The sequence below is a fragment of the Nelumbo lutea genome, chromosome 1, assembly GCF_056320005.1.
Source record: "Nelumbo lutea isolate HS-2025 chromosome 1, American lotus-T2T, whole genome shotgun sequence".
NCBI lineage: Eukaryota > Viridiplantae > Streptophyta > Magnoliopsida > Proteales > Nelumbonaceae > Nelumbo > Nelumbo lutea.
This window is the reverse complement of record NC_142684.1, coordinates 39,268,481-39,296,316: the sequence shown is the minus strand read 5'-3', so window position 1 is coordinate 39,296,316 and position 27,836 is coordinate 39,268,481. Positions and strand designations below refer to the sequence as shown.

The 27,836-nt window shown below is 41.4% G+C and overlaps 1 long non-coding RNA gene across 1 annotated transcript; it reads right to left on the bottom strand.

Annotated features, from left to right (window-relative positions):
* Nucleotides 1-440: 440 nt before the first annotated feature.
* On the bottom strand, nucleotides 441-27,427 carry LOC148874341 (uncharacterized). The gene is made up of 3 exons (XR_016105329.1): nucleotides 26,721-27,427; nucleotides 1,466-1,829; nucleotides 441-1,358 (listed from the first exon to the last, which is right to left on the bottom strand). It is a non-coding gene; the product is annotated as an uncharacterized LOC148874341 (long non-coding RNA).
* Between the last annotated feature and the right edge of the window lie 409 nt (nucleotides 27,428-27,836).

Sequence of the window (27,836 nt, the reverse complement as noted above, 5' to 3'; positions counted from 1 at the left end):
TTGAATGTGTTACCTTCCAAACATCATTGGAATGGTAGTTGCACTAATCCTTCCTCCAGATTTATTGATGATTTTGCACCATATTTTATCAAATTCTTTAACAGCATAGCTATCTAAAGGCCAGAAGTAATGAACCTGCATGGATGCATATTGATAACCATTTTCAACTTATTGGTACTAAAAGAAAGAACATATATCTCTTGTCTAGGGCAAGAATTTGAATGATGCATCAATTCATCAAATATAGAAGCCATTACTAGGCATAATGGTAAAATCTCAGGCTGAGAATGTGGTTTCAAGTCTGAGAATGGCTATTGTGCAAAAAAAAGGCGAAGGCAAAGGCAAAGAATTCATTGAATTGCGAATTATTACTCCTACATCATCAAATTCAGTTTGTTGTGAAATGGCTAAAACATAAACTGACTCACCATTCTAGAATATAACCTGATCAAAATTCTCTGATTTTCTTCATCTTTTGGGAATCAATCTCTAAATCCATGGCCTATAATAAACAAACACATAAACAAAAAAAAAAAAAACAAGTCCAATAAAAACACAAAAAAGTCCACCAAGTCCAAGTCCAATAAAAAGCAAAAAAAAAAAAAAAACAACAAAATCAAGTTCAAGTCAATTAAGTCCAGGTCCAAGTCCATCATTTTTTAAAAAAAGTCCGCCATATATCAAACTGAAATGATAATATGCACAGCTTATGCATATTGCCTAGTGGTTAGATGTAGATTCACCACAGCTAGGACAGAGAAGCTCTAACACATATTGTCTCCTCATTACTTGTGGTAGCTATGAAAACACATTCATCTTCAATGCTTCGGTAGACAGAACATTAGCCTCTCGAAATACATCACCACTAGTTAATCCCTCAACCTTCATCAATTCACCCACAATGTTACTGCTCCTATCAGCTACTTGTTGCTTACGCTCATCCTCATGAGCCATTGCAGAAGCTATGGCCTTAAAATGGATACCAATATCTTCTATCAATGACCCAAATTTGTCCGCAACAGATGAAAATTGTGCCTCCAAATTGATCTGTGTCTGCATTACTTTTTGTTTCTTTGCCTCGTTTTCTTAATTAGTTTGCTTCTTCTCTTTCTTTGAACTATTTGTGCCTGTAGAGGTTAAAATGCTGGGTTGAGGAATTGATTGGCCTTCATCACCCAAATCATCATCATCACTGATAATATGTGTTTCATAGTTTTCTATGTCATCTACTTCCAAATGATGCACAGCTTCTTCAAATGTTTCAACTGATTGGTCAATTGCCCTTTGCCATAAATCTCTCCAAGTTCCCAAAACCATTTAAATTCCACACCGTACAAGCCACTTGCATCCTTGTGCTCCTAACATTATAAAAAATACAATCTATAACAAAAGATAAATACATAAAAGAACAAACAAAACACATCAAGGGCAATTATAAAAGATAATAAATGGATGGGCAGCTTACCGTGCACCAACGTTCATACCAATCTTTCACACATTGAATCATATTCCTTGTATCTTCCCACTTACAACCACTTTCCTTTAACATTTGAGCAATTGCAAAGTATTTCTGCTTAAGCCATTTGAGCCTAGAATCAATATGAGTATTTGCTTGTAAATTGCATTTGGGAATCCTTGAACGAATCATATCTTGCAACTTTATTATATACCCATTTCTAGAACCAACATCACATTTCTACATGGGATCGATACTCAATTCATGTAAACTTTTAATCAATGCCTTCTCTTCTTCATCAAGCCACTTGCATTTGTTTTTCCCCTACCACGCTCAGGCTGGGTAACCTCAATATTGGTAGACATCTTCTCAACTAAAGATAATTGTTCAAAATTATATGAGAATTCCAAGTGAAAAATAATTCATTCAATGCATCATAATGAAAAGGAAATAATACATAAAACAACAATAATATAATGTCTCATGTGTTTTATAACTGATAAAATAATTCCAAATAAAACTAACAAACTCAAACATCATACATAATAATGTAACACTTAGGCTTTAGCTCTAGCTCTCTGGTTGTTAAACATGTGTTGAGCTAGAGTATTTCTAAAGTTAACCCATTGATCATTAGGGATAATTGATGGAGGATGATTTGACCCGACCCCTTGAGACAATGACATGTGGACCTGACTCAGCACGAGCAAATGACTCAGCACCGTAGCCTGACTGCAACTAAGTAATGAGCCAGTAGGACGGCTCGCTACGTCATAGCTCGTTGTAGGGACAGCTCGCTACACCATAGCTCGCTACAACACGAGCTCGAGGTCCCCCGAGCTACCGAAAGGGAATACTCCAAGACAATTCTATCCCAGCTCGCGAGTTAGGATAACTAGCTCGCTCCAACACTTAGGCAGGAAAACTGCCCCAACGACAACCTTGAGAAGGGTCACTTCGAAGTACTCCTCGGAGCTCGCTACAAAGTAGCTCGCTAAGCGACAAGATAGCTCGCTACAAGGTAGCTCACGGCTAAGCGATGCGATACTTTCAGGAAGCTTCTATCTGACAAGACTGTACTTGTCAGACTGCACCACGTCTCCTGATCGACGGCGCAGTCCCTACCAATTCAACAGACTGCACCCATGTCTCTCGACAAATGGTGGCGTGTCTATCCTTCCGGGATGTGTCACTCACCCGATTGGGTGGTACCCTGCAGCGATCACCTATGCAGCCCTGGCAGGTAACGACTGCGACAGAAGCACAGTGGCGGTTATGCCCGATTTGACAAGAATGCCTATATAGGAGCTCCCTAGTTAAAGAGAAGCTCTCTCTTGAACATCAGAGATCCTATCTAAAAACCTACTTGCTTTCGAGCTAATCTTGAGAACTTAGTGATCCAGCGCAACCTACACTCTTAGCCTCTTTACACTCTTTGATTTCTCCCCCAACATTCAAACTTAAAGCTTTGGAGTATTCCCGTCGAGCAAATCCCCTAGGAATCCTTCATCTTTTTCTTCTTCTTAGGTGCCATCCGTTGCCATATAGGAGCCAGTCAGCAACCAGCTAAGAGTGCCTGGATCGTGCCGCATCATTTGGCATTGTTTGTGACAAACGCTTCAAAAAGCCTTCCTTTAAGCTTTTATAGTTTCTTTTTCTAAAAACTCAGCATTCATGGCTTCCTCCAGCAGTGTCGGACGTGGTGCCAGCCATAACGCTTCTGGGGAGCAGCCTCAACTTCCTACTGTCTGTATTGAGCAGTTCACCGTCTCAACTAAAGATAATTGTTCAAAATTATATGAGAATTCCAAGTGAAAAATAATTCATTCAATGCATCATAATGAAAAGGAAATAATACATAAAACAACAATAATATAATGTCTCATGTGTTTCATAACTAATAAAATAATTCCAAATAAAAAGACATAATACATAAAAAAACTAACAAACTCAAACATCATACATAATAATGTAACACTTAGGCTCTAGCTCTAGCTCTCTGATTGTTAAACATGTGTTGAGCTAGAGTATTTCTAAATTTAACCCATTGATCATTAGGGATAATTGATGGAGGATGATTTGACCCGACCCCTTGAGACAATGACACGTGGACCTGACTCAGCATGAGCAAATAACTCAGCACCGTAGCCTGACTGCAACTAAGTAACGAGCCTGCAGGACGACTCGTTGTTAGACAGTTTTGTATGCCCTTAGCTTCAATCAAAATGATGTACTTTATGAGTTTATTGTAAATGAATAGAAGTGCATATTCTATGTAATACCCTTAAACTGGACACTTAATGAGACTCGTGTTAGTTTAGATTGTTCACAGCCAGTGGGTCGGTCTGGGGAGACCTATCTTGACAAGGCTTACATTGTGGTACCACCAAGTCGGTTGGGGTGGCTTGTCTCAGCTACCGGGGTGAGACCCTAGGCACATACAATGTGGGATTAATTAAATCTTTGAACTGGACCAGATTTCCAGTATTGCCCTGGACCTTGGAGATTGATGGGCAAAACTGGAAAGTTACACCCGACCCCTAAACTCGATTATGATACTACACTATGTGTTAGATTGGGCTGTCTTTGATGTACCAATCAGTGAGATCCTTAGCGGGGGTCAAAACCTAGGCATGTTGGGGCAGTCTGAGAATTCATCTGAGTGGGTGATCATAGTGACAGGATCAGCCCCTTTGTCGGACAAAGGTAATGATCGATGATGCACTCTCACTAATGGAAACCAAGATTGCCGGCAGCCGATTTCAATCGTTGAGATTTGTTTTGAAAAATATATTTTATATGAGATATAAAAGTATATATATTATGGTTTCAAAATGATTTGCAAAAGGTTTTAATTCTTGAGATCCATACAAGAGAGAGTGCAACACTGTTCCTTGCAGACGAGGGAGAGGTCCTCTCTTGTCGGGTAGTGTATGATCATTATGGGCTGAGAGGTTAAGTGTAATACCATTGAGGATAATACCTGATGGGCTAATCTTGCATCTGCCCACAGTCTCTGGGTGTTACAAGGTGGCTTGGCCCAGGGACCACTTACGGTAAGTGTTGGGCCCATATAGCCCATCTGATGGGTTTTAGGGGGTGCACTATCTATAACAGTGTATTCGGCCAGGCCTTGTAACAAAGGCTGGGCTGAACCCATGTGGCTGATGTGTAGATCAATGTTTGGATCCCACGCCATACAAGTAAGCCCAACAGGGCAGTAGTTTGGAAGGCTAAATGAATACATAACCTTAAATGGGCCTTAAGCCCATTTCGAACTGGGCTAATTTGATTAATCACTTAAGGGGCGAATTCTGAGATGGATCAGTTGATAGGATTGGGCCCACACCCTATCCACTTAGAGAGTCCAAGATCTAAATGAGATTTAGATATGGAAACTTCCTAATTAGATTAGGAAATGGCTTATCTAATCTGCAGATAAGATAAGGGTTATCCCTTATCTTAAAGGGACTTCTAATCTAGATATGATTTGGGTTAGCAGCTCCTAATGGGATTAGGAGCTGATCCCTTTAAGTCTATAAAATGAAGAGGGGGCGGTAGCCTTTAGACACAACATCAATCACAAGCAACAGATAGTCTTGTCTTCAGAGCTGAAATCATAGAAGAGAGAATTTTGCACCCTGCAAATACTCTCTTGTTGTCTCCTTCCTGCAGCCGCCGCCTATAGTAGTTCGATCTCTAGTTCTTGGGAGAAATCAAGATTGAATCTTGATTCCAAACTTTTGGAGAAAAGATTGGTGGGAGTTGTATTCACAAGCCGTCCAGGTGATTCTTGAGAATGATCAAGTTCTTTTGGAAGAACACTGCTGATCCTGCTCCACCCTGCACTACGCCATTTTCAGTGGGAGCAGATTTTGGATCCTACCTTGGGCGTGAACACCTCCACTGAGAGAAATTATTTCTCTGTATCAGGTATTATCTCTCCCTACTCCTTTTGGTTCAGATCTGGTTCAGTTTATGGTTCAAGAATGATCATTGAAAATATGATTTTCTAAATAGGGAATTCGATTCCCATTTGAAGGGAGAAAAAAAATTTTTTGAAATTCGCCCCCTTTATTCCGCATTCTTTGGGCGTCCATGTGATGGATTTCCTATCCCTTCACTCGCTACGTCATAGCTCATTGTAGGGACAACTCGCTACACCATAGCTCGCTATAAGGGGAGCTCGCTACAATGCGAGCTCGAGGTCCCCCGAGCTACCGAAAGGGAATACTCCAAGACAAGTCTATCCCAGCTCGCGAGCTAGGATAACTAGCTCGCTCCAACACTTAGGCAGGAAAACTGCCAAAGACAACCTTGAGAAGGGTCACCTCGAAGTACTCCTAGGAGCTCGCTACACGACAGGATAGCTCGCTACAAGGTAGCTCACGGCTAAGTGATGCGATGCTTTCAAGAAGCTTCTATCTGACAAGACTGTACCTGCCAGACTGCACCATGTCTCATGATCGATGGTGCAGTCCCTGCCAATTCAATAGACTACACCTGTCTCTCGACAAATGGTGGCGTGCCTATCCTTTCGGGACGTGTCACTCACCCGATTGGTTGGTACCCTACAGCGGTCACCTACGCTGCCCTGGCAGGTAACGACCTTGACAGAAGCACAGTGGTGGTTACGCCCAATTTGACAAGAATGCCTATATAAGAGCTCCCTTGTTAAAGGGAAGCTCTCTCTTGAACATCAGAGATCCTATCTGAAAACTTACTTGCTCTCGAGCTAATCTTGAGAACTTAGTGATCCAGCGCGACCTACACTCTTAGCCTCTTTACACTCTTTGATTTCTCCCCAGCCTTCTAACTTAAAGCTTCGGAGTATACTCGCCGAGCAAATCCCCTAGGAATCCTTCATCTTCTTCTTCTTCTTAGGTGCCATCCGTTGCCATCTAGGAGCCAGTCAGCAACCAGATAAGAGTGCTCGGATTGTGCCGCATCATTTGGTGTTGTTTGTGGGAAATGCTTAAAAAAGCCTTCCTCTAAGCTTTTACAGTTTCTTTTTCTAAAAACTCAGCATTCATGGCTTCCTCCAGCAACGCCGACCATGGTTCCAGCCAGAACGCTTCTGAGGAGCAGCCCCAACTTCCTACTATCTGTATTGGGTAGTTCACCGTCCCCCTCTCCGTGGACGGAGTCCCCAGTTTGAACGTGCCTCTCACTATGGCACCCGCGGTCGCACCACTCCCTTCCACAGTTGGAGCAACCTTTGCTGAACCCTCGGTTGTGCCCCCAACAACCAACCCGAACCAGTTGGAGGATTTAACGCAGTGCATGCGACCCAAGCAAGCTCAAATGCAACAATTTCAACAATTCCAACTCTATCAACAACAAATGTTGCACCAGGTTTCCCAGTACCAGTATCAGCAGCAGTTTCCTTCTTTGCCTCAGGCCCAGCCGTCACTTCCCCTCGGCATCCGGCCACGAAGCAGACCAAGCCCTCCCACCGGAGTGAATGACCTCGCTAGGGAGAGGCCTCCTAAGCCCAGGATCCCGCCAAGAGTCAAGCCTCTTCCCATAGCTAGAAGGAGAGGCCAGCCACCCCCGCCTCACAACCTGCAGGTAGGTTAGGGGCATCACAGCCAACCAAGCCCGTATCACCCTGGCCATCGCGGTTCGAGCTACCACTCTCAGAGAATCCGTTCAAGGTTTTGGCTGCAGATTGTAAGCAGGACCCTTCAGTCCAGAGCCGCCACCAGCAGTCTGAGCCCGTCGAGTTCGGCAACACTGAAGCATCAAGCACCAACACCAAGCCAGCAAAGTAGTAGCAAAGACGCCGGTGAGCTTACCGAACTGCTATCGAGTCTCTCCCGAGCTCAAAGGAAAAGAGGAGGTATGCTGAGGTGAAGTTAAAGCTACCCCTCTCTTCTCAGTTTCTTCCCCATTATCTCCAGAACTCCTTGTTGTCCCCATGCCAAGGGACTTCAAGCTCCCTCCACTGGATATGTATGACGGATCCTTCGATCCAAATGATCACGTGGATGCCTTCCAGTCCCAGATGCATTTGGACTATTCCTTGCAGCCGAGGGATCCACATAAGCAGAGAGTGCAACACTGTTCCTTGCAGCCATAAAAGAGATCCTCTCTTGTCGGATAGTGTATGATCATTATGGGCTGAGAGGTTAAGTGTAGGACCATTGAGGATAATACCTGATGAATTAATCATGCATCTGCCCATAGTCCCTGGGTGTTACAAGGTGGCTTGGCCCAGGGACCACTTAGGGTAAGTGTTGGGCCCATAGAGCCCATAAGACGGGTTTTAGGGGGTGCACTGTCCATAACAGTGTATTCGGCCAGGCCTTGTAACAAAGGCAGGGCCGAACCCATGTGGCTGATGTGTAGATTAATGTTTGGGTCCCACACCATACAAGGAAGCCCAACTGGATAGCAGTTTGAAAGGCTAAGTGAATACATAACCTTAAATGGGCCTTAAGCCCATTCGAACTGGGCTGATTTCATCAGTCAATTAAAGGGGCGAATTCTGAGATGGATCAACTGATAGGATTGGGCCTAGACCCTATCCACTTAGAGAGTCCAAGATCTAAAAAAGATTTAGATCTGGAGCCTCCTAATTAGATTAGGAGATGGTTGATCTGATCTGCAGATAAGAATCCTTCTCACCTAAAGAGAAGGCTGATCCAAATATGATTTGGATAAGCAGTTCCTGATAGGAAAAGGAAGCTGATCTTTTAGGTTAACAAAAGAGGAGGGGGCGGCAGCCTTCTGAAAGGTAATCCACATTCTTGTCTTCATAGCTGAAATCACAAAAAGAGAGAATTATGCACCCAGCGAATACTCTCTTGCCGCTTCCTTCCTACAGTCGCCGCCTCCAGCAGTTCGATCTCTCCAGTTCTTGGAAGAAATCAAGATTTGATATTGATACCAATCTTTTGGAGAAAAGATTGGTTGGAGCTGTATTCACCAGCCATCCAGTTGATTCTTGCGAAGGGTCAAGTTCTTTTGGAAGAACACTGCTGATTCTGCTCCACCCTGCATTGTGCCATCTTCAGTGGGAGCAGAATTTGGATCCTTCCTTGGGCGTGAACACCTCCATTGGGAGATATTGTTTCTCTGTATCAGGTATAATCCCTTCCTACTCCTTTTGGTTCAGATCTGGTTCAGTTTATGGTTCAAGAATGATCCTTGAAAATATGATTTTCTAAATAGGGAATGCGATTCCCAATTGAAGGGAGAGAATTTTTTTTTGAAATTTGCCCCCTTATTCCGCAATCTTTGGGCGTCCATAGGATGGATATCCTATCCCTTCAACAACCCCCTCCTCGTATAATGCCATAGTAGGTCGGCCAATTACCCATGCCCTACGGGTTGTGGTGTCCACCTACTACTTGGCCATGAAGTTTCCCACGGACTTCAGAATTGGGATAGCGCGAGGTGACCAGCTTGAGTCTCGCTAGTGCTACGTCACCGCCCTTAAAGGGAAAGCCAAGGTGGGCGATGACCTCAAGCTGGAGTGACCTACGGAGCAGAGCGAGGAGCAAGCTGCACCCATAGAAGAGACCATCTCCATCCCGACCTCAGCGGAAGATCCAACCCGAACTCTTCAGATCGGTGCTTCTATTGAGGAGCCTCTGCGATCCAAACTGATACGCTTTTTACTTGAAAATCTAGATGTTCTTGCATGGTCTACAGTAGAAATGCCCGGCATAGACCCTAGCATCATAACCCAAAAACTTAATATTGATCCTGTAGTTAGGCCCGTTAGACAAAAGAAACGCAACCTAGCACCAAAGCGGTGGAGGGCAGTCGATGAAGAGGTCGGGAAGCTCCTTGTAGTCAATTTTATCAAGGAAGTCCACTACTTGAGCTGGGTGGCCAACCCCATTTTGGTGAAAAAGGCTAACGGTAAATGATGCATGTGCGTCGACTACATTGACATGAACCGAGCTTGCCCAAAGGACTGCTTCCCACTCCCCAGAATCGACCGTCTGGTGAACGCGACATCGGGGCACGAGTTGCTAAGCTTTCTAGACACCTATTTAGGCTACAACCAGATCAAGATGGACCCGACAGATGAAGAAAAGACTGCCTTCATAGCCGAGCTTGGCTTATACTGCTACAAGGTCATGTCCTTTGGGCTAAAAAATGTTGGGGTGACTTTTCAAAGACTTGTAAATAAACTGTTTGAGCCATTGATTGGCCAAAAAGTAGAATGTTATGTAGACAACATGGTCGTCAAAACCCAGTTCTTATGTGATTTAATACAAGATTTACATTCAGTTTTGTAAAATCTTGCGCAGATTTATTATGAAGCTAAACCCGAATAAGTGTCTTTGGTGTCACCTCGGGTAAACTTCTAGGATACATCGTAAATTGGCGTGGCATTGAAGCCAGCCCGGACAAAATAAAGGCCACCTTAGATATGAGACAACCCCAAAAAATGAAGGAGGTTCAAAGGCTGAATGGCCGAATAGCCGCCCTGAGTCGCTTCATGTCCAAATCAGTAGATCGCTACCTACCTTTCTTTAAAGCAATTAAAAGCAAAGGGTTCGAATGGACCCAAGATTGTCAGCTCGCATTTGACGAGCTCAAAAAGTACCTCACTGGAATACTGATCTTAACCCGGCCCAAAGAGGGCGATGTTTTAGAGTTGTACCTTTCGGCAAGTGACGAAGTGGTTAGCTCAGTACTAGCGCAGTTTCATAATCTAGTGTAGGGGTCAAGTGTAACATTCCAATTTTGCCCATCTATCTCCAAGGTTCAGGGCAATACTAGAATTATAGTCCGGTTCAGGGTTTCAAGAAAACCCACACTACATGTATCCAACGGCTGTGAAGATTCTAAACTAACACGAATCTCATATGTGTTCAGTTTAAGGGTATTACACAGAAACACACAATAACAACATGAATCAAATATGTAATTTATTCATTTACATTATATGTCATAAGGTACATCATTCTAATTGGAGCTAAGGGCGTATACTGTTCAACAGCTCCCACTTTAACTTAGGTCCAATCTAGTATAAGCCGGAGTCCCACGTTTTCTACGTGTTTCTCAAATACATTCTGTGTCAGTGGCTTAGCCAATGGGTCTACTACATTTTCCGTTGATGCCACCTTTTGAATTAGGACGTCCCCTCTTCCAACTATCTCCGGCAATACGTGGTACTTCCTCTCGATATGATTTGACTTCGGGTGGGCTCATGGCTCCTTAGCCTGAGCGATAGCTCCAGTGTTGTCACACAACAATGCAATGGGTGATGTGTTGGATGGAACTACTACCAATTCAAGAATGAACTCCTTCATCCAAAATGCTTCTTTGGCAGTTTTACTTGCGGCAATGTATTCAGCATCAGTTGTGGAATCTGTTATAGACCCCTGTTTGCTGTTTTTCTAGCAAACACACGATCCTATCATGGAAACATACCCAGATGTAGACTTTCTATCATTTGGATCTGACTGGAAGTCGACATTAGCATACCCCTGAATCTATAATGAACTACCATTGAATACCAGACAAAACTCTTTTGTCCTTCGAAGGTATTTGAGTATGTTTTTCATAGCAGTCCAATGCTCCTGCCCTGGGTTTGACTGGAATCTGCTTACCACACTCACTGCCTGAGCGATGTCAGGACAAGTGCACTGCTTGGCATACATGATGCTCCCTACAGTTGAGGCATAGGGAACGTCCTTCATGCCCTCAATCTCCTCGGGAGTCTTGGGAGACACCCTTAGAAAGAGTGACTCCATGCCTAAAAGGAACATTTCCTTTCTTAGAGTTCTCTGTGCTGTATCTTTTGACTATCTTGTCAATATAAGAAGATTGGGATAATCCTATTATCCTCTTTGATCTTCTCCAAGAACTTTCATTGAGAATTGCTATGAAAGCCATACTTTCACCGTAGTTAACATTCCTACATCATTCCCAATGAGTAGAATGTCATCTACATACAGAACCAGGAACGTAACCTTATCTCCACTGGATTTCCTATAGACGCAGGGCTCGTCTGGATTTTGCTCAAAGTCAAACCTTTTGACAGTAGAGTCAAACCGTAGCTATAAAACAATGGGTTGCTGCATATAGATATGTTCACTAAGATCTCCATTTAGGAATGCAGTTTTGATATCCATTTGCTAAATCTCATCATCATGGTACGCTTCTATAGCTAGCAGGATCCTAATGGATTTAAGCATGGCCACCAGAGAAAAGTTTTCTTCATAATCGTTTTTCTCTTTTTGAGTGTACCCTTTCGCCATAAAATGAGCCTTGTAGGTCTCAACCTTACCATCGGGGCCTTTCTTCCTCTTATAGATCCATTTGCAACCAATTGCTTTTACCCCAGGGGTGGATCTACCAAAGTCCAAACTCCATTGGTCTCCATTGAGTCCATCTCATCTCTCATGGCATCTACCCACTTCAAGGAATCTATGTCCAACATAGCTTCCGTATAAGTCATGGGATCCTCCTCACTGGTATTGGCTTCCACCAAGTAACTATACTGGTCATAGCCAACACGAACTGAAGGCCTGGAAACCTGGGTAGATCTTCTAGATTGGTAATTACCTGGAGCTTGTGGGACATCTCCCACTACCCTTGAGCTCTCATCATCAAGAACAACTTCTTGACAATAAATTGTTCAGGATGTAATCATCCTCCAAGAAATGGGCATTTCGATTACAAAACACCTTTTGTTCTCCTGGGTCATAGAATAGGCAACGACTGGTCTTGGATTCTAATTTGTCCGCACTCGTTGTTTTAACATGTATCGGACCACCCCAAATCTTCAAGTGTCTTACACTTGGTTTTTACCAGCCCAAAGCTCATAGGGAGTCTTCGGAACTGATTTGGTTGGAACCTAGTTCAGCACGTATATTGCAGTCTCCAATGCGTAACTCCAAAAGGATGTGGGTAAATCTGAGTGTATGAGAAGTGATCGGACCATATCCAATAAAGTCTGGTTCCTCCTCTCTGATACATTGTTTACTTGTGGTGTAGTAAGAGGAGCTAACTGTGATACTATCCCATTGACCTTCAAATAGTCTCTAAATTCATTAGAGAGATACTCCCCACCTCGATCCAATTAAAGGGTCTTTATTTCTCTCCCAAACTACTTCTCGACTTCTTGCCTGAATTCTCTGAACTTTTCAAAGGATTCAGACTTATGTCTCATTAGGTACACATAACCATACTGAGAGTAATCATCGGTGAATGTTATAAAATAAACGTGCTGGTTACGTGTCCTAACACTCATAGTACCACATACATCGGTATGTATAAGGTCAAGTGTGCATGTACATCTTTCAGGCTTACCGTTAAATGGTCATTTTGTCATCTTACCCTGAAGGCAAAGTTCACCAACCTTGTGATATGATCTATGTTGATATGGCCAAGTCGGTAATGTTAGAGACACATGGGATTAACTGTATCACGGATTCTTTTCTTGAGGATGTCACTCGACATAGTTTCAATTATGTTAGTTTCCAGAGAAAGATGGAGAACATAGAGACCATTCTCAAGTTCTCTGTATGCGAGGAATTTGTTATTTCTTTTAATAGTAATCGAATTACTAAAGAAAAATAGAATATCCCTATTTGCACATAGTTTTGAAACATATATTAGATTTCTTCTCAAATTATGTACATAAAGACAATCTTTTAGTACAATAATTCATTCTCTGAAAATTAACTTTACAGCTCCTATAGCTGTAGCTACAACACTTGCAGAAGTCCCCAAGTAAAGAGTCACTTCTCCGTCACTCAGTCTTCTGTTTATCCTGAACCCCTACAGTGAATTACATGCATGAGTCGAAGCCATGGAGTCAATACACTTGGAAGCAGAAGCTACCAACAAATTGGTTTCTATGACAAAGGATTCGAAATTACCTTTTCTCTTGGATTCCAAGTACTGAGGAAAGTTCCTCTTCCAGTGGTCGGCCTGTTTGTCGAAGTGACAAGCATCTGATGCTTTGTCCTTCTACTACCTTTTGGACTTGGTAGCTTTCTTCTGAGGCTTTTTCTTAGCCTTTCTCTTCTTCTTGCCCGATTTTTCAGTTTCAACAAGCATGGCAATGGGCTCATCCTTCTTGATCAATTCCTCGGCCCTCTGTAACATATTGTTGAGTTCTTGGATGCTAACATTTAGCTTGTTCATGTTATAATTCATGATGAACTGATTGAAAAAGGAGGCAAAGAATTTAGGATGGCATCCACCTTAATGACATGGTCAAGCCCAGATCCAAGAGCCCCAAATTCATTGATATATCCCATCATCTTAAGACAATGGTCATGAACTTGCTGGTTCTTGGACATCTACGCGGTCATGAACTATTTCAAGAACTTTTGATGAGTAGAACGATTCTACTCCTCATACATCATCCTCAGACTATCCAAGATATCCTTGGACAATTCGATCTGATCGAATTGTCATTGTATCAGATTGTCTAAGGATGCAATGATGTAGCAGCGGGCAAGAGAATTTTTCTCATCCCATTCTTGGTAGTCCCTCCTATGGGCCTCAGAAGCCCTATCTCCCGGATGTTCTGGAGCAGCGTTTTTAGCTACTTTGTCCAATTTTTCTAATGCCAGGACCAGCATAAGGTTTCAGTACCAGTCAATGTAGTTAGGGCCCTTAAGTTTGTTGTCATCCAAGAATTTTGCGAATTGTCCATTTGCCATCTCTGATAAAAAGCAAATATTAGTCCACAACCTTATTTGATTCATATCATCTACATAGATATGGCTTTTAATCTATTTTCCATTCTCATTTGTTCATCTCTGAGATTTTCCTCCCATCTCAGTGATGGAGACCGCGAATTATGTCTTTGGAAATGTGAAAAATCACATAGGGTGCATGGAGCCAACTGTTTCAACTGCATAACCCTACCACCTTTCTGTGAAGGATCATATCCTTTCATCTTATGAACTTTCCCTTTGGCCTCTGTCAGATAAGGTTCATTGTCATTTTAGGTTAAACATTTCTGTCCTATTAGTGCTTACCCATCATATTCATGAATACAAAGGTATCGTGAGAGAGTCTTCCATTTTAGGACAGACGCCTCCCACATCGGTCTATGACACCCCTATCATCTTATGAAACATTCTAACAGATCCAATAGCAAATGGATAGCCCAATTTTATGGTGTGTTTCCTCATTACTGAAGAACCCATCTTCATGCTAATGATAGAAGGCTTTTAGAGAGTTCATCATATTAATCTCCCTATCACATGCATTCATATTTCAGCAGAGGGAACAAAAATTATGCCCTAGCTTAACTTAGGTCAAACCAAAATGGCTCCCACTGGCATTCATAAAATCAGATTTAGATGGGCCCTAAACGGCTAGGGATCCGCACAATTCCTCTTTGGGGAGGAAGCTGGTGTGGGGACTACCAGGGAGGGAGATCATCCAATGATCTTAAGGACATCATGGCAATGATGTGCATTCAGCCATGGTGTGTGCAAGAACTACTATCGTATCAGCATGGGCCAAGCACTTATGGCCCATGAATGTTGCACATTACACATCCATACATCACATGCAGGAACAAAATTGATCCAATCAATTAATAACTATAAAACCCATAATTAAAGTCCATAATAATTCATAATATTACTAATTAATATCATCTAGGTATATGGGCTGAATAGCAAAGAGTAGTTTGGCCCTAATAGCTTTTATGCGGTTAATGGGCAAAAATGAAGGGTTGAGAGATCCATCACATGGACGCCCAAAGACTGCGGAATAAGGGGCGAATTTCAAAAATTTTTCTCTCCCTTCAACTGAGAATCACGTTCACTATTTAGAAAATCATAATTTCAAGGATAAATCTTGAAACTTAAACTGAACCAGATCTAAACCAAAAGGAATGGGAGAGAATGATACCTGATACGGAGAAGCAATATCTCCCAACGAAGGTGTTCACGCCCAAGGAAGGATCCAAAGACTGCTCCCACTGAAGATGGCGCAGTGCAGGATGGAGCAGAATCAGTAGTGTTCTTCCCCAAGAACTCTGTCCTTCGCAAGAAACAGCAGGATGGAACGTGAGCACAGCTCCCTTTTCAATCCTTTCTCAAAGAATTGATGTCAAGATCCAATCTTGACTTCTCCCACAGCTGGAGATCGAACTGGCAAACAGGGCGGCAAGAGGAGGGAGGCAGCAAGAGAGTATTCGCAGGGTGCAGAATTCTCTCTTCTTGATTTCAGCACTAAAAAGGATCTGATGTGTTTCTTGGTCTCTCTCAAGGCTGCCGCCCCCTCCTTCTTTTTGTTAACTTAAAAGATCAGCTCCTAATCCCATTAGGAGGTGCTTATCCAAATCATATTTGGATCAGCCTTCTCTTCTAGTGATAAGGATAAACCCTTATCTTATCTGCAGATTAGATTAGCTTTATCCTAATCTTATTATGAGGTTTCTAAATCTGAATCACATTCAGATCTGGACTCTCTGAGTGGATAGGATTAAGACCCTATCCTAACTGCTAATCCATCTCAGAATTCGCCCCTTTAATTAACTAAATTAATAGCCCATTTCGAAATGGGCTTTAGGCCCATTAAGCTTATGTGCTCACTTAACCGTCCTAACTGCTGCCCAGTTGGGCTTCCTTGTATGGCGTGGGACCCAAGCATTGATCTACACATCAGCCACATGGGTTCGGCCCAGCCTTTGTTACAAGACCTGGTCGAATACACTGTTAAAGACAGTGCACCCCCTGAAACCCATCAAATGGGCTCTATGGGCCCAACACTTATCCTAAGTGGTCCCTGGGCCAAGCCACCTTGTATCACCCAGGGACTGTGGGCAGATGCAAGATTAGCCCATCAGGTATTATCCTCAATGGTCTTACACTTAACCTCTCAGCCCATAATGATCATACACTGCCCGACAAGAGAAGACCTCTCCCTTGGCTGCAAGGAGCAGTGTTGCACTCTCCATTTATATGGATCTCGGGAATTAAAACCTTTTGCAAACATTTTAGAAACCATAATGTATATACTTTTATATCTCATATAAAATATACTTCGCAAAAACAAATTTCAATGGTTGAAATCGGCTGCCGGCAGTCTTGGTTTCCAACAGTGAGAGTGCATCCCCGATCATTACCTTTGTCCGACAAAGGGGCTGATCCTGTCACTATGATCACCCACTCAGATGAATTCTCGGATTGTCCCAACATACCCAGGTTTTGACCCCCGCTAAGGATCTCATTGATTGGTACATCAAAGACAGTTCGATCCGACACCTAGTGCAGTATCATAATCGAGTCTAGGGGTCGGGTGTAACTTTCCAGTTTTGCCCATCAATCTCCAAGGTCCAGGGAAATACTAGAAATCTGGTCCAGTTCAAATATTCAATTAATCCCACACTGTATGTGCCTAGGGTCTCACCACGGTAGCTGAGACAAACCACCCCAACCGACTTGGTGGCACCACAGTGTCAACCTTGTCAGGATAGGTCTCCCCAGACTGACCCACTGGCTGTGAACATTCAAAACTAACACGAGTCTCAATAAGTGTCCAGTTTAAGGGTAATACACAGAAACATACCAAGAGATCATTAATCAAATATGTACTTTTATTCATTTACAATAAACTCATAAAGTACATCAATTTTGATTGAAGATAAGGGCATACAAAACTGTCTAACTTAAAACAGTTTTAACATATTAAAATTGGGTTTTACAGGTGTGGGCTGAATTGCATCTTGCAATTAACTATCAACTCCTGGACCCAAAAGTGAAAAATTAGGGCTAAGAACAGCCCCCATTGAACAACAGATTCGGTCCAATTGATCCAATCTAGTTCGAATGGGTCTAGGGTTTGATTTTTAATTCGAGATTAAGATATGAAATTAAATTACTGATAAAAGACATTCAAGAATCAGTACAAGGGGGACTGTTCGTAGGTCTACTACCCTGCAAAACAGAGGTTAGTACACAACTTGCAGTTTCCAAAACTATAAATCGTAGATGGGCGAACTCTAATCTGCGAAAATCTCCTCCTTGTGCCTTCTGCTTCAACTTTGAATGAAATATAAATAGAAAACCTAATTTCTATTAATATTACATCAAATCGAAATCCTATACATTCAGTCTAAAAATAATATATATATATATATATATATATATATATATATATATATATATATATATATATATATTTACAGACCAAGAATGTAAAAGAACAGCAAAACGCAGGTTTCTTGCGCCAAAAAAATAAAGATTTCGATCTCCACCATACGAACAACCCATAGATCAAGATAAATATAAAGAACAATTGTAAATATAAATCAGATTTCAAAGGATTTAATTTCAGATCAATCACCCTTAATCTGGGAACCGATTTCCTAGAAAAACAACAATCTGCGCAAATCGGGTAGAACCCCTTCTGCCCATTTGCACAGTTTCAGATCTGGTCAATTTCGGTTCAAGATTTGAACTTGGCTCTGATACCACTAAAGGGATGAGAGATTCATCATATGGATGGCCGAACCCTGCAGGTAGGTTGGGAAAAATTTTAAAAAGTTCTCTCTCTTTCATGTGGGAATCACATTCCCTATTTTATAAAAACTGCAATTTCAAGGATCAATCTTGAACCCAAACCGAACCAGATCTGAAACCAAGAGGTAGGAGAGGGATATACCTGATACGGAGAAGTAGTAACCCCCAACGAAGGTGTTCAGGCCCAAGGAGAATACCAAAGACTGCTCCCACTGAAAATGACACAGCGTAGGGTGGAGCAGAATCAGCAAGATGGTTCTTCAGCAAGAACTCGATGGAGGGCTGGTGAGCACGACTTCTGATCACCTTTTCTACCAAAAGATGATATCATGAACTCTTCTTGATCACTCCAACAAGTGGAGATTGAACTGGTAATAATGGCAGTAACAGAAGATGGTGTCAGTTCAACCGTACGCTGTCTTCTCTCTTGAATCAGTAAGACTGAAGGATGGTCTGGAGGTTCGCCCTACTCCTCTATTTATAATCCAAATCTTGTATTTGGATCTGGACTCTATTTAAGATATAAGGATGATCCGTTATCTTATCTGCAGATAAAGATCAGCCCTCCTAATCCAATTATGAGTTTCTTGATCCAATCTGCTGATCTAAATCCCAGAACCACCCCTCTTTAATTAATTTAATTAAGCCAGTTCGAAATGGGCTTTAGGCCCATTAATTCTATGTGCTCACTTATCCTCCAATCTACTGCCTAGTTGGATATCCTTGTATGGCATGGGACCCAAGCATTGATCTACACATCAGCCACATGGGTCCAACCCAGCCTCTGTTACAAGGCCTGGCCGAATTCACTGTAGGAGACAATGAACCCCTGAGTCAATCACCATGGGCTCTTAATGGGCCCAACATTTACACTAAATGGTCATTGGGTCAAGCCACCTTATAAAAACCCAAGGACTATGGGCAGATGCAAAATTAGCCCATCAGGTATTACCCTCAATGGTCTTACACTTAACCTCTCAGTCCATAATGATCAAACACTGTCCAACAAGAGAGGACCTCTCCCTCAGCTGCAAAAGTACAATGTTGCACTCTCTACTCACATGGATCCCGGGAATTAAAACATTTTGCAAACATTATGAAACCATATATATATATATATATATATATATATATATATATATATATATATATATATATATATATATATATATATATATTACAAAAAAAAATTTCAACGGTTGAAATCGACTGCCAGCAGTTTTGGTTTCCATCAGAGAGAGTGCATCCCCAATCATTCACTTTGTTCGACAAAGGGGCTGATCCTATCACTATGATCACCCACTCAAATGAATTCTCAGACTGTCTCAACATACCTAGGTTTTGACCCCCTCTAAGGATCTCACTTATTGGCATATCAAAGACAGCCTAATCCGACACCAAGTGCAATATCATAATCGAGTCTAGGGGTCAGGTGTAACGTTCCAGTTTTACCCATCTATCTCCATGGTTCAGGGCAATACTAGAGTTCTGGTCCGGTTCAGGGTTTCAAGAAAACCCACACTGCATGTACCTCAGGTCTCACCCTGGCATCTGAGACAAGCCATCCCAACCAACTTGGCGACACATCAGTGTTAGCTTTGGCAAGATAAATCTCCCCAGATCTATCCAACGACTATGAAGATTCTAAAATAACACGAGTCTCATATGTGTCCAGTTTAAGGGTATTACACAGAAACACACCATAATAACATGAATCAAATATGTACTTTATTCATTTACATTAAATGTCATAAGGTACATCATTCTGATAGGATCTAAGGGCATACATTGTCTAACAACATCAATGAACTGGAGGCTCTTGGATATGGGCTAGATCATGTCACTAAGGTTGATGACATCCTGAACTCTTTGCCTCATTCTTTTAATCAGTTCATCATGAACTATAACATGAACAAGCTATATGTTAGCATCCAAGAACTCAACAATATGTTGCAAAGGGCTGAGGAACTGATAAAAAAGGATGAGCCCATCGCCATGCTTGTTGAGGGTGGCAAATCAAGCAAGAGGAAGAGGAAAGCGAAGAAGAAGCCTCGGAAGAAAATTAGCAAGCCCAAAAGGCAGAGGAAGGACAAAACATCAGATGCTTGTCACCTCTGCAAGCAAACCGACCATTGGAAGTGGAACTGTCCTCAGTACCTGGAGACTAAGAAACAAGGTAACTTTGAATCCTTTGTCATAGAAACCAATATGTTGGTAATTTCTGCTTCCTGGTGTATTGACTCTGGGGATTCTACTCATGCATGTAATACATCGTAGGGGTTCAGAACAAGCAGAAGACTGAGTGATGGAGAAGTGATTCTTTAATTGGGGACTTCTGCAAATGTTGCAGCTACAGCCATAGGGACTGTAGAATTGTATTTCAGAGAAGGATTAATTACCTTAAAAGATTGTCTTTATGTACCCAATTTGAGAAAATTTTGATTTCTGTTTCAAAATTGTGCGCGGATGGATATTCTATTCTCTTTAAAAATATGATTACTATCAAAAGAAATAACAAATTCCTTGCATACGGAGAACATGAGAATGGTTTCTATGTTCTTCATCATTCTCTGGAAACAAATATAACCAAAACTATGTCGGATAATAACCCCAAGAAAAGAACCCGTGATACAATTAATCCCACATACTTGTGGCATTATCGACTTGGTCACGTTAACATAGATCGCATCACAATGCTGGTAAAGGATGGTCCTTTGGATTTTCTAACTGTAGAAGATCTCCCAACCTGTGAACCTTGCCTTCAGGATAAGATGACGAAACGACCATTTAACGGTAAGCCTGAAAGATCGACAAACACTCTTGACCTTATACATATTGATGTATGTGGTCTCATGAATGTTAAGACACGTAACTAACACGTTTATTTCATAACTTTTACCGATGACTACTCACGGCATGGTTACATGTACCTAATAAGATATAAGTCCGAATCTTTTGAAATGTTTAAAATTTTCAAACAAGAAGTCGAGAAGCCATTAGGGAGAGAAATTAAGACCCTTCGATCAGATCGAGGTGGCAAGTATCTCTCTGACGAATTCAGGGACTACTTAAAGGACAATGGGATAGTATCACAACTAACTCCTCCTGCTACAACATAGCTAAATGGTATGTCAGGAATGAGGAATTGGACTTTATTGGATATGGTCCGATCACTTCTCATACACTCAAAACTACCCACATCCTTTTGGGGTCATGCACTAGAGACTGTGATATGCGTGTTGAATTAAATTCCAAACAAATCCGTTCCGAAGACTCTCGATGATCTTTGGACCGGTAAGAAACCAAGTATGAGACACTTGAAGATTTGAGGTTATCCAACACATGTTAAAAGAATGAGTGCTAACAAAATGGAATCTAAGACCAACCGTTGCCTATTTGTAGGCTACCCAGGAGAACAGAAGGTGTTCTATAATTGAAATGCCCATTTCTTGGAAGAGGATTACATCTTGAACAATCATCATCAAGAATTTGTTCTTGATGAGGAGAGCTCAGGGGTAGTGGGAGATGTTCCACAAGCTCCAGTTAATAACCAACCTAGGTAATCTACCCAGGATTCCAGACCTCTAGTTCGCTACGACTATGACCAAAAAGTTACTTGGTGGAAGCTACGACCAGTGAGGAGGACCCCGTGACATACGAAAACTATGTTAGATATAGATTCTTTGAAGTGGGTAGGTGCAATGAGATTAGAGATGGACTCAATGGAGACCAATGGAGTCTAGACTCTATTGATCCGCCCTCTGGGGTAAAAGCAATTGGTTGCAAATGGATCTATAAGAGGAAGAAAAGCCATGATGGTAAGGTTGAGACCTACATGGCTCATCTTGTGGCAAAATGGTACATTCAGAAAGAAGGAATTGATAATTAGGAAACATTTGGCCCGTGGCCATGCTTAAATTCATTAGGATCCTGCCAGCTGTAACAGCAAACCTTGACTATGAGATTTGGCAAATGGATGTCAAAATTGTGTTCTTGAATGGAGATCTTACTAAATATATCTATATGTAGCAACCACAAGGTTTCATAGCTGCAGGTCAGGAACCCATGGTATGTAAACTTAATCGATCTATATATGGACTTAAGCAAGCTTCTAGGAGTTAGAACATCCGGTTTGACACTACCGTCAACTAGTTTGACTTTGAGCAAAATCCGGATGAGCCCTGTGTTTATAGGAAACCAGTGGGGATAAGGTTATGTTCTTGGTTCTTTATGTAAATGACATTTTACTCATTGGGAATGATGTAGGAATGTTAACTATGGTGAAAGTATGGCTTTTACAACAATTCTCCATAAAAGATCTTGGAGAAGCCTCCTGCATATTGGGTCTTCGACTCTATAGAGATAGATCGAAGATGATAATAGGATTATCACAGTCTGTTTATATTGACAAAATAGTCAAGAGATACAACATGGAAAACTCCAAGAAAGAATACGTTCATTTCAGGCATGGAGTCACTCTCTCTAGGGGTATGTCTCCTAAGACTCCCAAAGAGATTGAGGGCATGAAAGAGGTTCTTTATGCCTCAGCCGTAGGGAGCATCATGTATGCCATGCTGTGCGCTCGTCCTAACATTTCTTAGGTGGTGAGTGTGGTAAGTAGATACCAATCTAACCTAGAGCAAGAGCATTGGATCACTGTGAAAAACATACTAAAATACCTTTGAATGACAAAAGAGTTTTGTCTAGTATTTGATGGTAATTCACTACAAATCCAGGGGTATATTAATACCGATTTCCAATCAGATGCAGATGATAGAAAGTCTACATTTGGTTATATCTTCACGATAGGATCATGTGTTGTTTGCTGGAAAAGCAACAAACAGCGGTCCACGGCAGATTCCACAACCGAAGCCGAATATATTGCCGCAAGTGAAGCTACCAAAGAAGCCGTATAGATGAAGAAGTTCATTCAGAAATTGGGAGTAGTTCCATCCAGCACATCACCCATTCCATTGTTGTGTGTCAACACTGGAGCCATTGCTCAAGCTAAGGAGTCACGAGCCCACTCAAAGTCGAAGCACATCGAGAGGAAGTACCATGTACTGTGAGTGATAGTTAGAAGAGGGGATGCCCTAATTCAGAAGGTAGCATCAGCGGAAAATGTAGCAGACCCATTGACTAAGCCACTGACACAGAAAGTGTTCGAGAAACACATGGGAGCTGTTAGATAGTGTATGCCATTAGCTCCAATCAGAATGATGTACATTATGGCATTTAATGTAAATGAATAAAGTATATATTTGATTCTTGTTATCATGGTGTGTTTCTGCGTAATACCCTTTAACTGGACACATATGAGGCTCGTGTTAGTTTAGAATTTTCACATCCGTTGGATATATTAGGGGAGATTAATCCTACTAAGGCTAACATTGATGTGCCGCCAAGTTGGTTGGGGTGGCCTATCTCAACTGCTAGGGTGAGACCTGAGGTACATGCAGTGTGAGTTTTCTTGAAACCTTGAACTGGACCAAAATTCCAATATTGCCCTAGACCTTGGAGATAGATGGGAAAAATTGGAATGTTACATCTGACCCCTAGACTCGATTATGATATTGCACTACGTGTCGGATTAGGCTGCCTTTGATGTGCCAATCCGTGAGATCCTTAGAGGGGGTCAAAATTTGGGTATGTTGGGACAGCCCGAATATTCATCTGAATGGGTGATCATAGTGACAAGATCCGCCCCTTTGTCGAACAAAGTGAATGATAAGGGATGCACTCTCTCTGATGGAAACCTAAACTGCCAGGATCCTTGTGAGTAGAGAGTGCAACATTGTACATTGCAGTCGAGGGAGAGTTCCTCTTTGTCCGTTGCAGTAGGGGGTGAGATGTTTAGTGTAAGACCATTGAGGGTAATACTTAATGGGCTAATCTTGCATCTGCCCACAGTCCTTGGGTTTTTATAAGGTGGTTTGACCCAATGACCATTTAATGTAAATGTTGGGCTCGTTAAGTGCCCATGATGATGGACTCAGGGGTTCACTGTCTCGTATAGTGAATTCGGACAGGCCTTGTAACAAAGGTTGGGCTGAACCCTTGTGGCTGATGTATAGATCAATATTTGAATCCCACGACATACAAGGTTAGCCAACTGGGCAGCAGATTAAGAGGGCTAGTGAGCACATAGACTTAATGGACCTAAAGCCCAATTCGAACTGGCTTAATAAGATTAATTAAATGAGGGCGGTTATGGGATTTGGATCAATAGATAGGAGAAGAGATTATCCCTATCCACTCAAAGAGTTCAAATCCAAATAAAGATTTGGATCAGGAAATTCGTAATTAGATTAGGAAGGTTGATCTTCATCTGTAGATAAGATAATGGATTATCCTTATATCTTAAAGAGAGTCCATATCCAAATATAAGATTTTGATTAGGAAACTCTTAATGGAACTAGGAGAACCTCTTTTTAAGGCTATAAATAGAAGAGTAGGGCAGACCCACAATAAGACAACAAATAGTCTGCTGAATTAAGAGAGAAGATATTCTGTCTTCTGCTCTTGTTCCTGCTCTTGCAACCCTACCGAGTTCGATCTCCACTAGTTGGAGTGATCATGAACAGTTCTTGATTTTGCCTTTTGGTAGAAGAGGCAATCTGAAGTCGTACTCACCAGCCCTCTATCATATTCTTGTTGAAGAATTCGGTTTTTGCTGAAGAACCGTCTTGCTGATTCTGCTTCACCTTGCATCGTGTCATACTCAATGAAAGCAGTCTTTGATCTTCTCTTTGGGCGTGAATACCTTCATTGGGGGTTTAATATTACTCCGGATTAGGTATATCCCTCTACTCCCTTTTGGTTTCAGATCTGGTCCGGTTTGGTTTCAAGATTGATCATTGAAAATACAATTTTCTAAAATAGGGAATGTGATTCCCAAATGGGAGAGAGAGGAATTTTTGAAAATTTGCCCAACCTTCCCGTAGGGTTCAACCATCCATATGATGGACCTCTCATCCTTTCATTATTTCCATCATCATCATCATCATCATCACAGGTGATGTTATATTGTAGAAAATTGTCCACTAAGAATTGCTACATCTATGAAACTTTAGTTGGACACCCTTCAACAAAATTTCATAGGATCTGAACAAAATTGTCCTGTAAGAATTGTTACATTTATGAAACTTTTGTTAGACACCCTTCAACAAAATTTCATTGGATTTGAACACTGGCAAGGCAAATTTGGATTGGGCAACACCACTTAATAGGACTAGTTTCTTGAGACAGTGTAAATACAAGTTTATGAATATAAACTACAAGGCTTTGCATTGTACATATTTGTATTTGAGCCTTAAATTTGAAAAATTTAAGGTTTTAGAATAGTTGTGCCAGCTCTATGGTGGGTGATCAAGGTTGGATCATACATAACTAAGCCAAACCTGAAACCAGGCTACAATGTAAAGGGAAGTTGATCATCTTTCAAACCAAGGCAGAGTTTTCATATCTATTCCTATCATACAAAATCCATGGTGATTCTTGATATATTCATGTGGGTAGATATGAAAATAGGAATGTTTTGCAGTGTAACCCATTATGGAAAATCTCAGTAGGCTTATGCATTGTTGTTCGTGGTTATTTCTAACTCACGAATCTATAAGTTGTGAAAATTGAGTACCAATGCTTTTTAATAATTTAGTAGGTGGAGTTGATAGGGAACTAATAAATCAAATGGTATCATTTTATTTTTCCATTGTGCTTAAATGTAGCATGTAAATGGAGTCATTATGGGAATGTTAATAAAATAGGAATGAGACAACTCAAGATTTAGGGCCATTGGTTTGTGTGATGTTAAAACTTTGAGTAACAAACATGAGAATCTCAAATATACTATGAGAGTGGCCACTTTGTGCAATAAATGCCAACATCTACGTCCATATCCAATATGAGAGATTCCCTCGATACAACCTCATTGGATCTAACAAACCAAGCAAAACAGCATTATAGCATTTTAGATAACAAAGCAAAGTTTTTATCCAATATGATGCTACCCCAATGACTTTAGAAATGGCTATACTTTAAAACTCCCAAAAGACTGTTAATAGATACCCACTTCCACCAATATTCTTTCACCTTTACCACAGAGTTTCTTGACCAGAATGGCTTGATTATGAAAGGATCTGCCATTCCTTTCTTCCCAACTGACCAGTGTATTGCCTCAGGCACCTTGCTCCAAAAGACCTTGCCCCTCTTTGACAAACCTTCCATTTTCCAAGAAGAAAAATTAATGTCTCTACATGTGGATGTTCTACCCGTGTAACATCAAACAGGTTAAACATGAGACCAAACTGCATAAAATAGCCTACAATGTGTAGTAATGTGTAGTGTACATTCTCAAGTGGTATGGTCCAAAGAGAACATGGTGTACTCGATGTTTTGGTTCTCACTTCCACAAGTATTCTCTGCACTAAGTTTCCTCGCGCAACACCAAGTACGCTGATTTCTGTCAATGAAATCGAAACCAGGTAGACATCTACAATCAGCTTTTTGATCCATGAGAATACAATATACATTCATGCCGCATAGCCCCTTGGCATCACAAAAATCATTCATTGAATTCATTTCCATTGACCAATCACTGCTATTTACATCCAAATTGGTCGAATAGAGCCGGAAGAGCCCATCGACATCGATTGTCATGCAGGTAAACTGTCGTCCTTCCGGTGGCAAATCCACCATTAGTTACATTCTTTATGTTGAAACTGGTTCCGTTGAGCAAGTAGAGATATGGTCATCAATGTTAAAATTTAAACTAACGTTGTTTCCTTGGCCATTAGTACCTGAAGCCCAATAAGCGCAAGGGGCCGTGTCTGAATTGTCTACGGGGTACTGCACCAGATTTCCATCCTGCTGCATCTCGAGCCGAAATCTTCCATCCTGCTGCATCTTGGGCACCTTCAGCAATGGATTTGATGGCTTGGTTTTGTATCTCGAGCCGAAATCTTCCATCCTGCTGCATCTTGGGCACCTTCAGCGATGGATTTGATGGCTTGGTTTTGTGCGGATTGCAAGCTGAGTCTACCGTCATTTTTCAAGACTAATGTAGTATTTCATGGCATTGGCGGGTCCTGTCTGTTTGTAGTCCAAACGACTGTTTTTTGGGGAATTTCGGCAAACCAAATTCCAACAGCAAAGCCATTGCTTTATGTGTAAAACTCGAAAGCAAATTGGCCAGAAGGTGAGAGCCACGATGGGTTTTGGTGGGGGAGAGAGAGGAGACCAAGCCTATGTTAGATGATCTTTGTTGAGCAGCTGCTAGTGAAGAAAATACAGAAATGAGAAGAAACAACAGTTCAACAACCATGAGAGAAGCTCAGAAAGAACTTTTCTCTTCGGGTGAGCTTTGGCTTCGTGGTCCCAGCGTTATGAAAGGTAAAAGGCAAAAAGGATGAAATCTCGGACCCATTCCGCTGGTGGCTTCTGCATTCAGTGAGATCGCCTGTCGCAGGTGGATGCTTCTGGGTTAGGGGTTGGAAGAGAAAAGTATGGGAGGAAGGATAGTGTAAGGTGTGTTTTAAGTTTTTTGTGATTTTTTAATTGACACCTAAACTTCCTTTAAAGTTAATAAATTTTAAATACGTTCTCGTCCAATGCACCGAACACAGACCCCAAAAGCCCTATCCATGCCTCACTACAATTCAGGCAGGGAGTGGTCATAATCCTTGTCTCCGATCCAATTCTGAAATTAATCCCCGTCTTCTTCTCCATCGTTGCCAGTGATAAAAGTTGTCCTCCATCGGTGATCTTCGATAGGGACGAATTATCTAGGGCACTTAAATCCTAGAATTTTTTTAAATGATATTATTTTAAAAAAATAAAATTATTTAAAATAAATAAAAAATTTAAAATATAAATAATATTTCAAATATATATTAATATATATAAATGATATCACA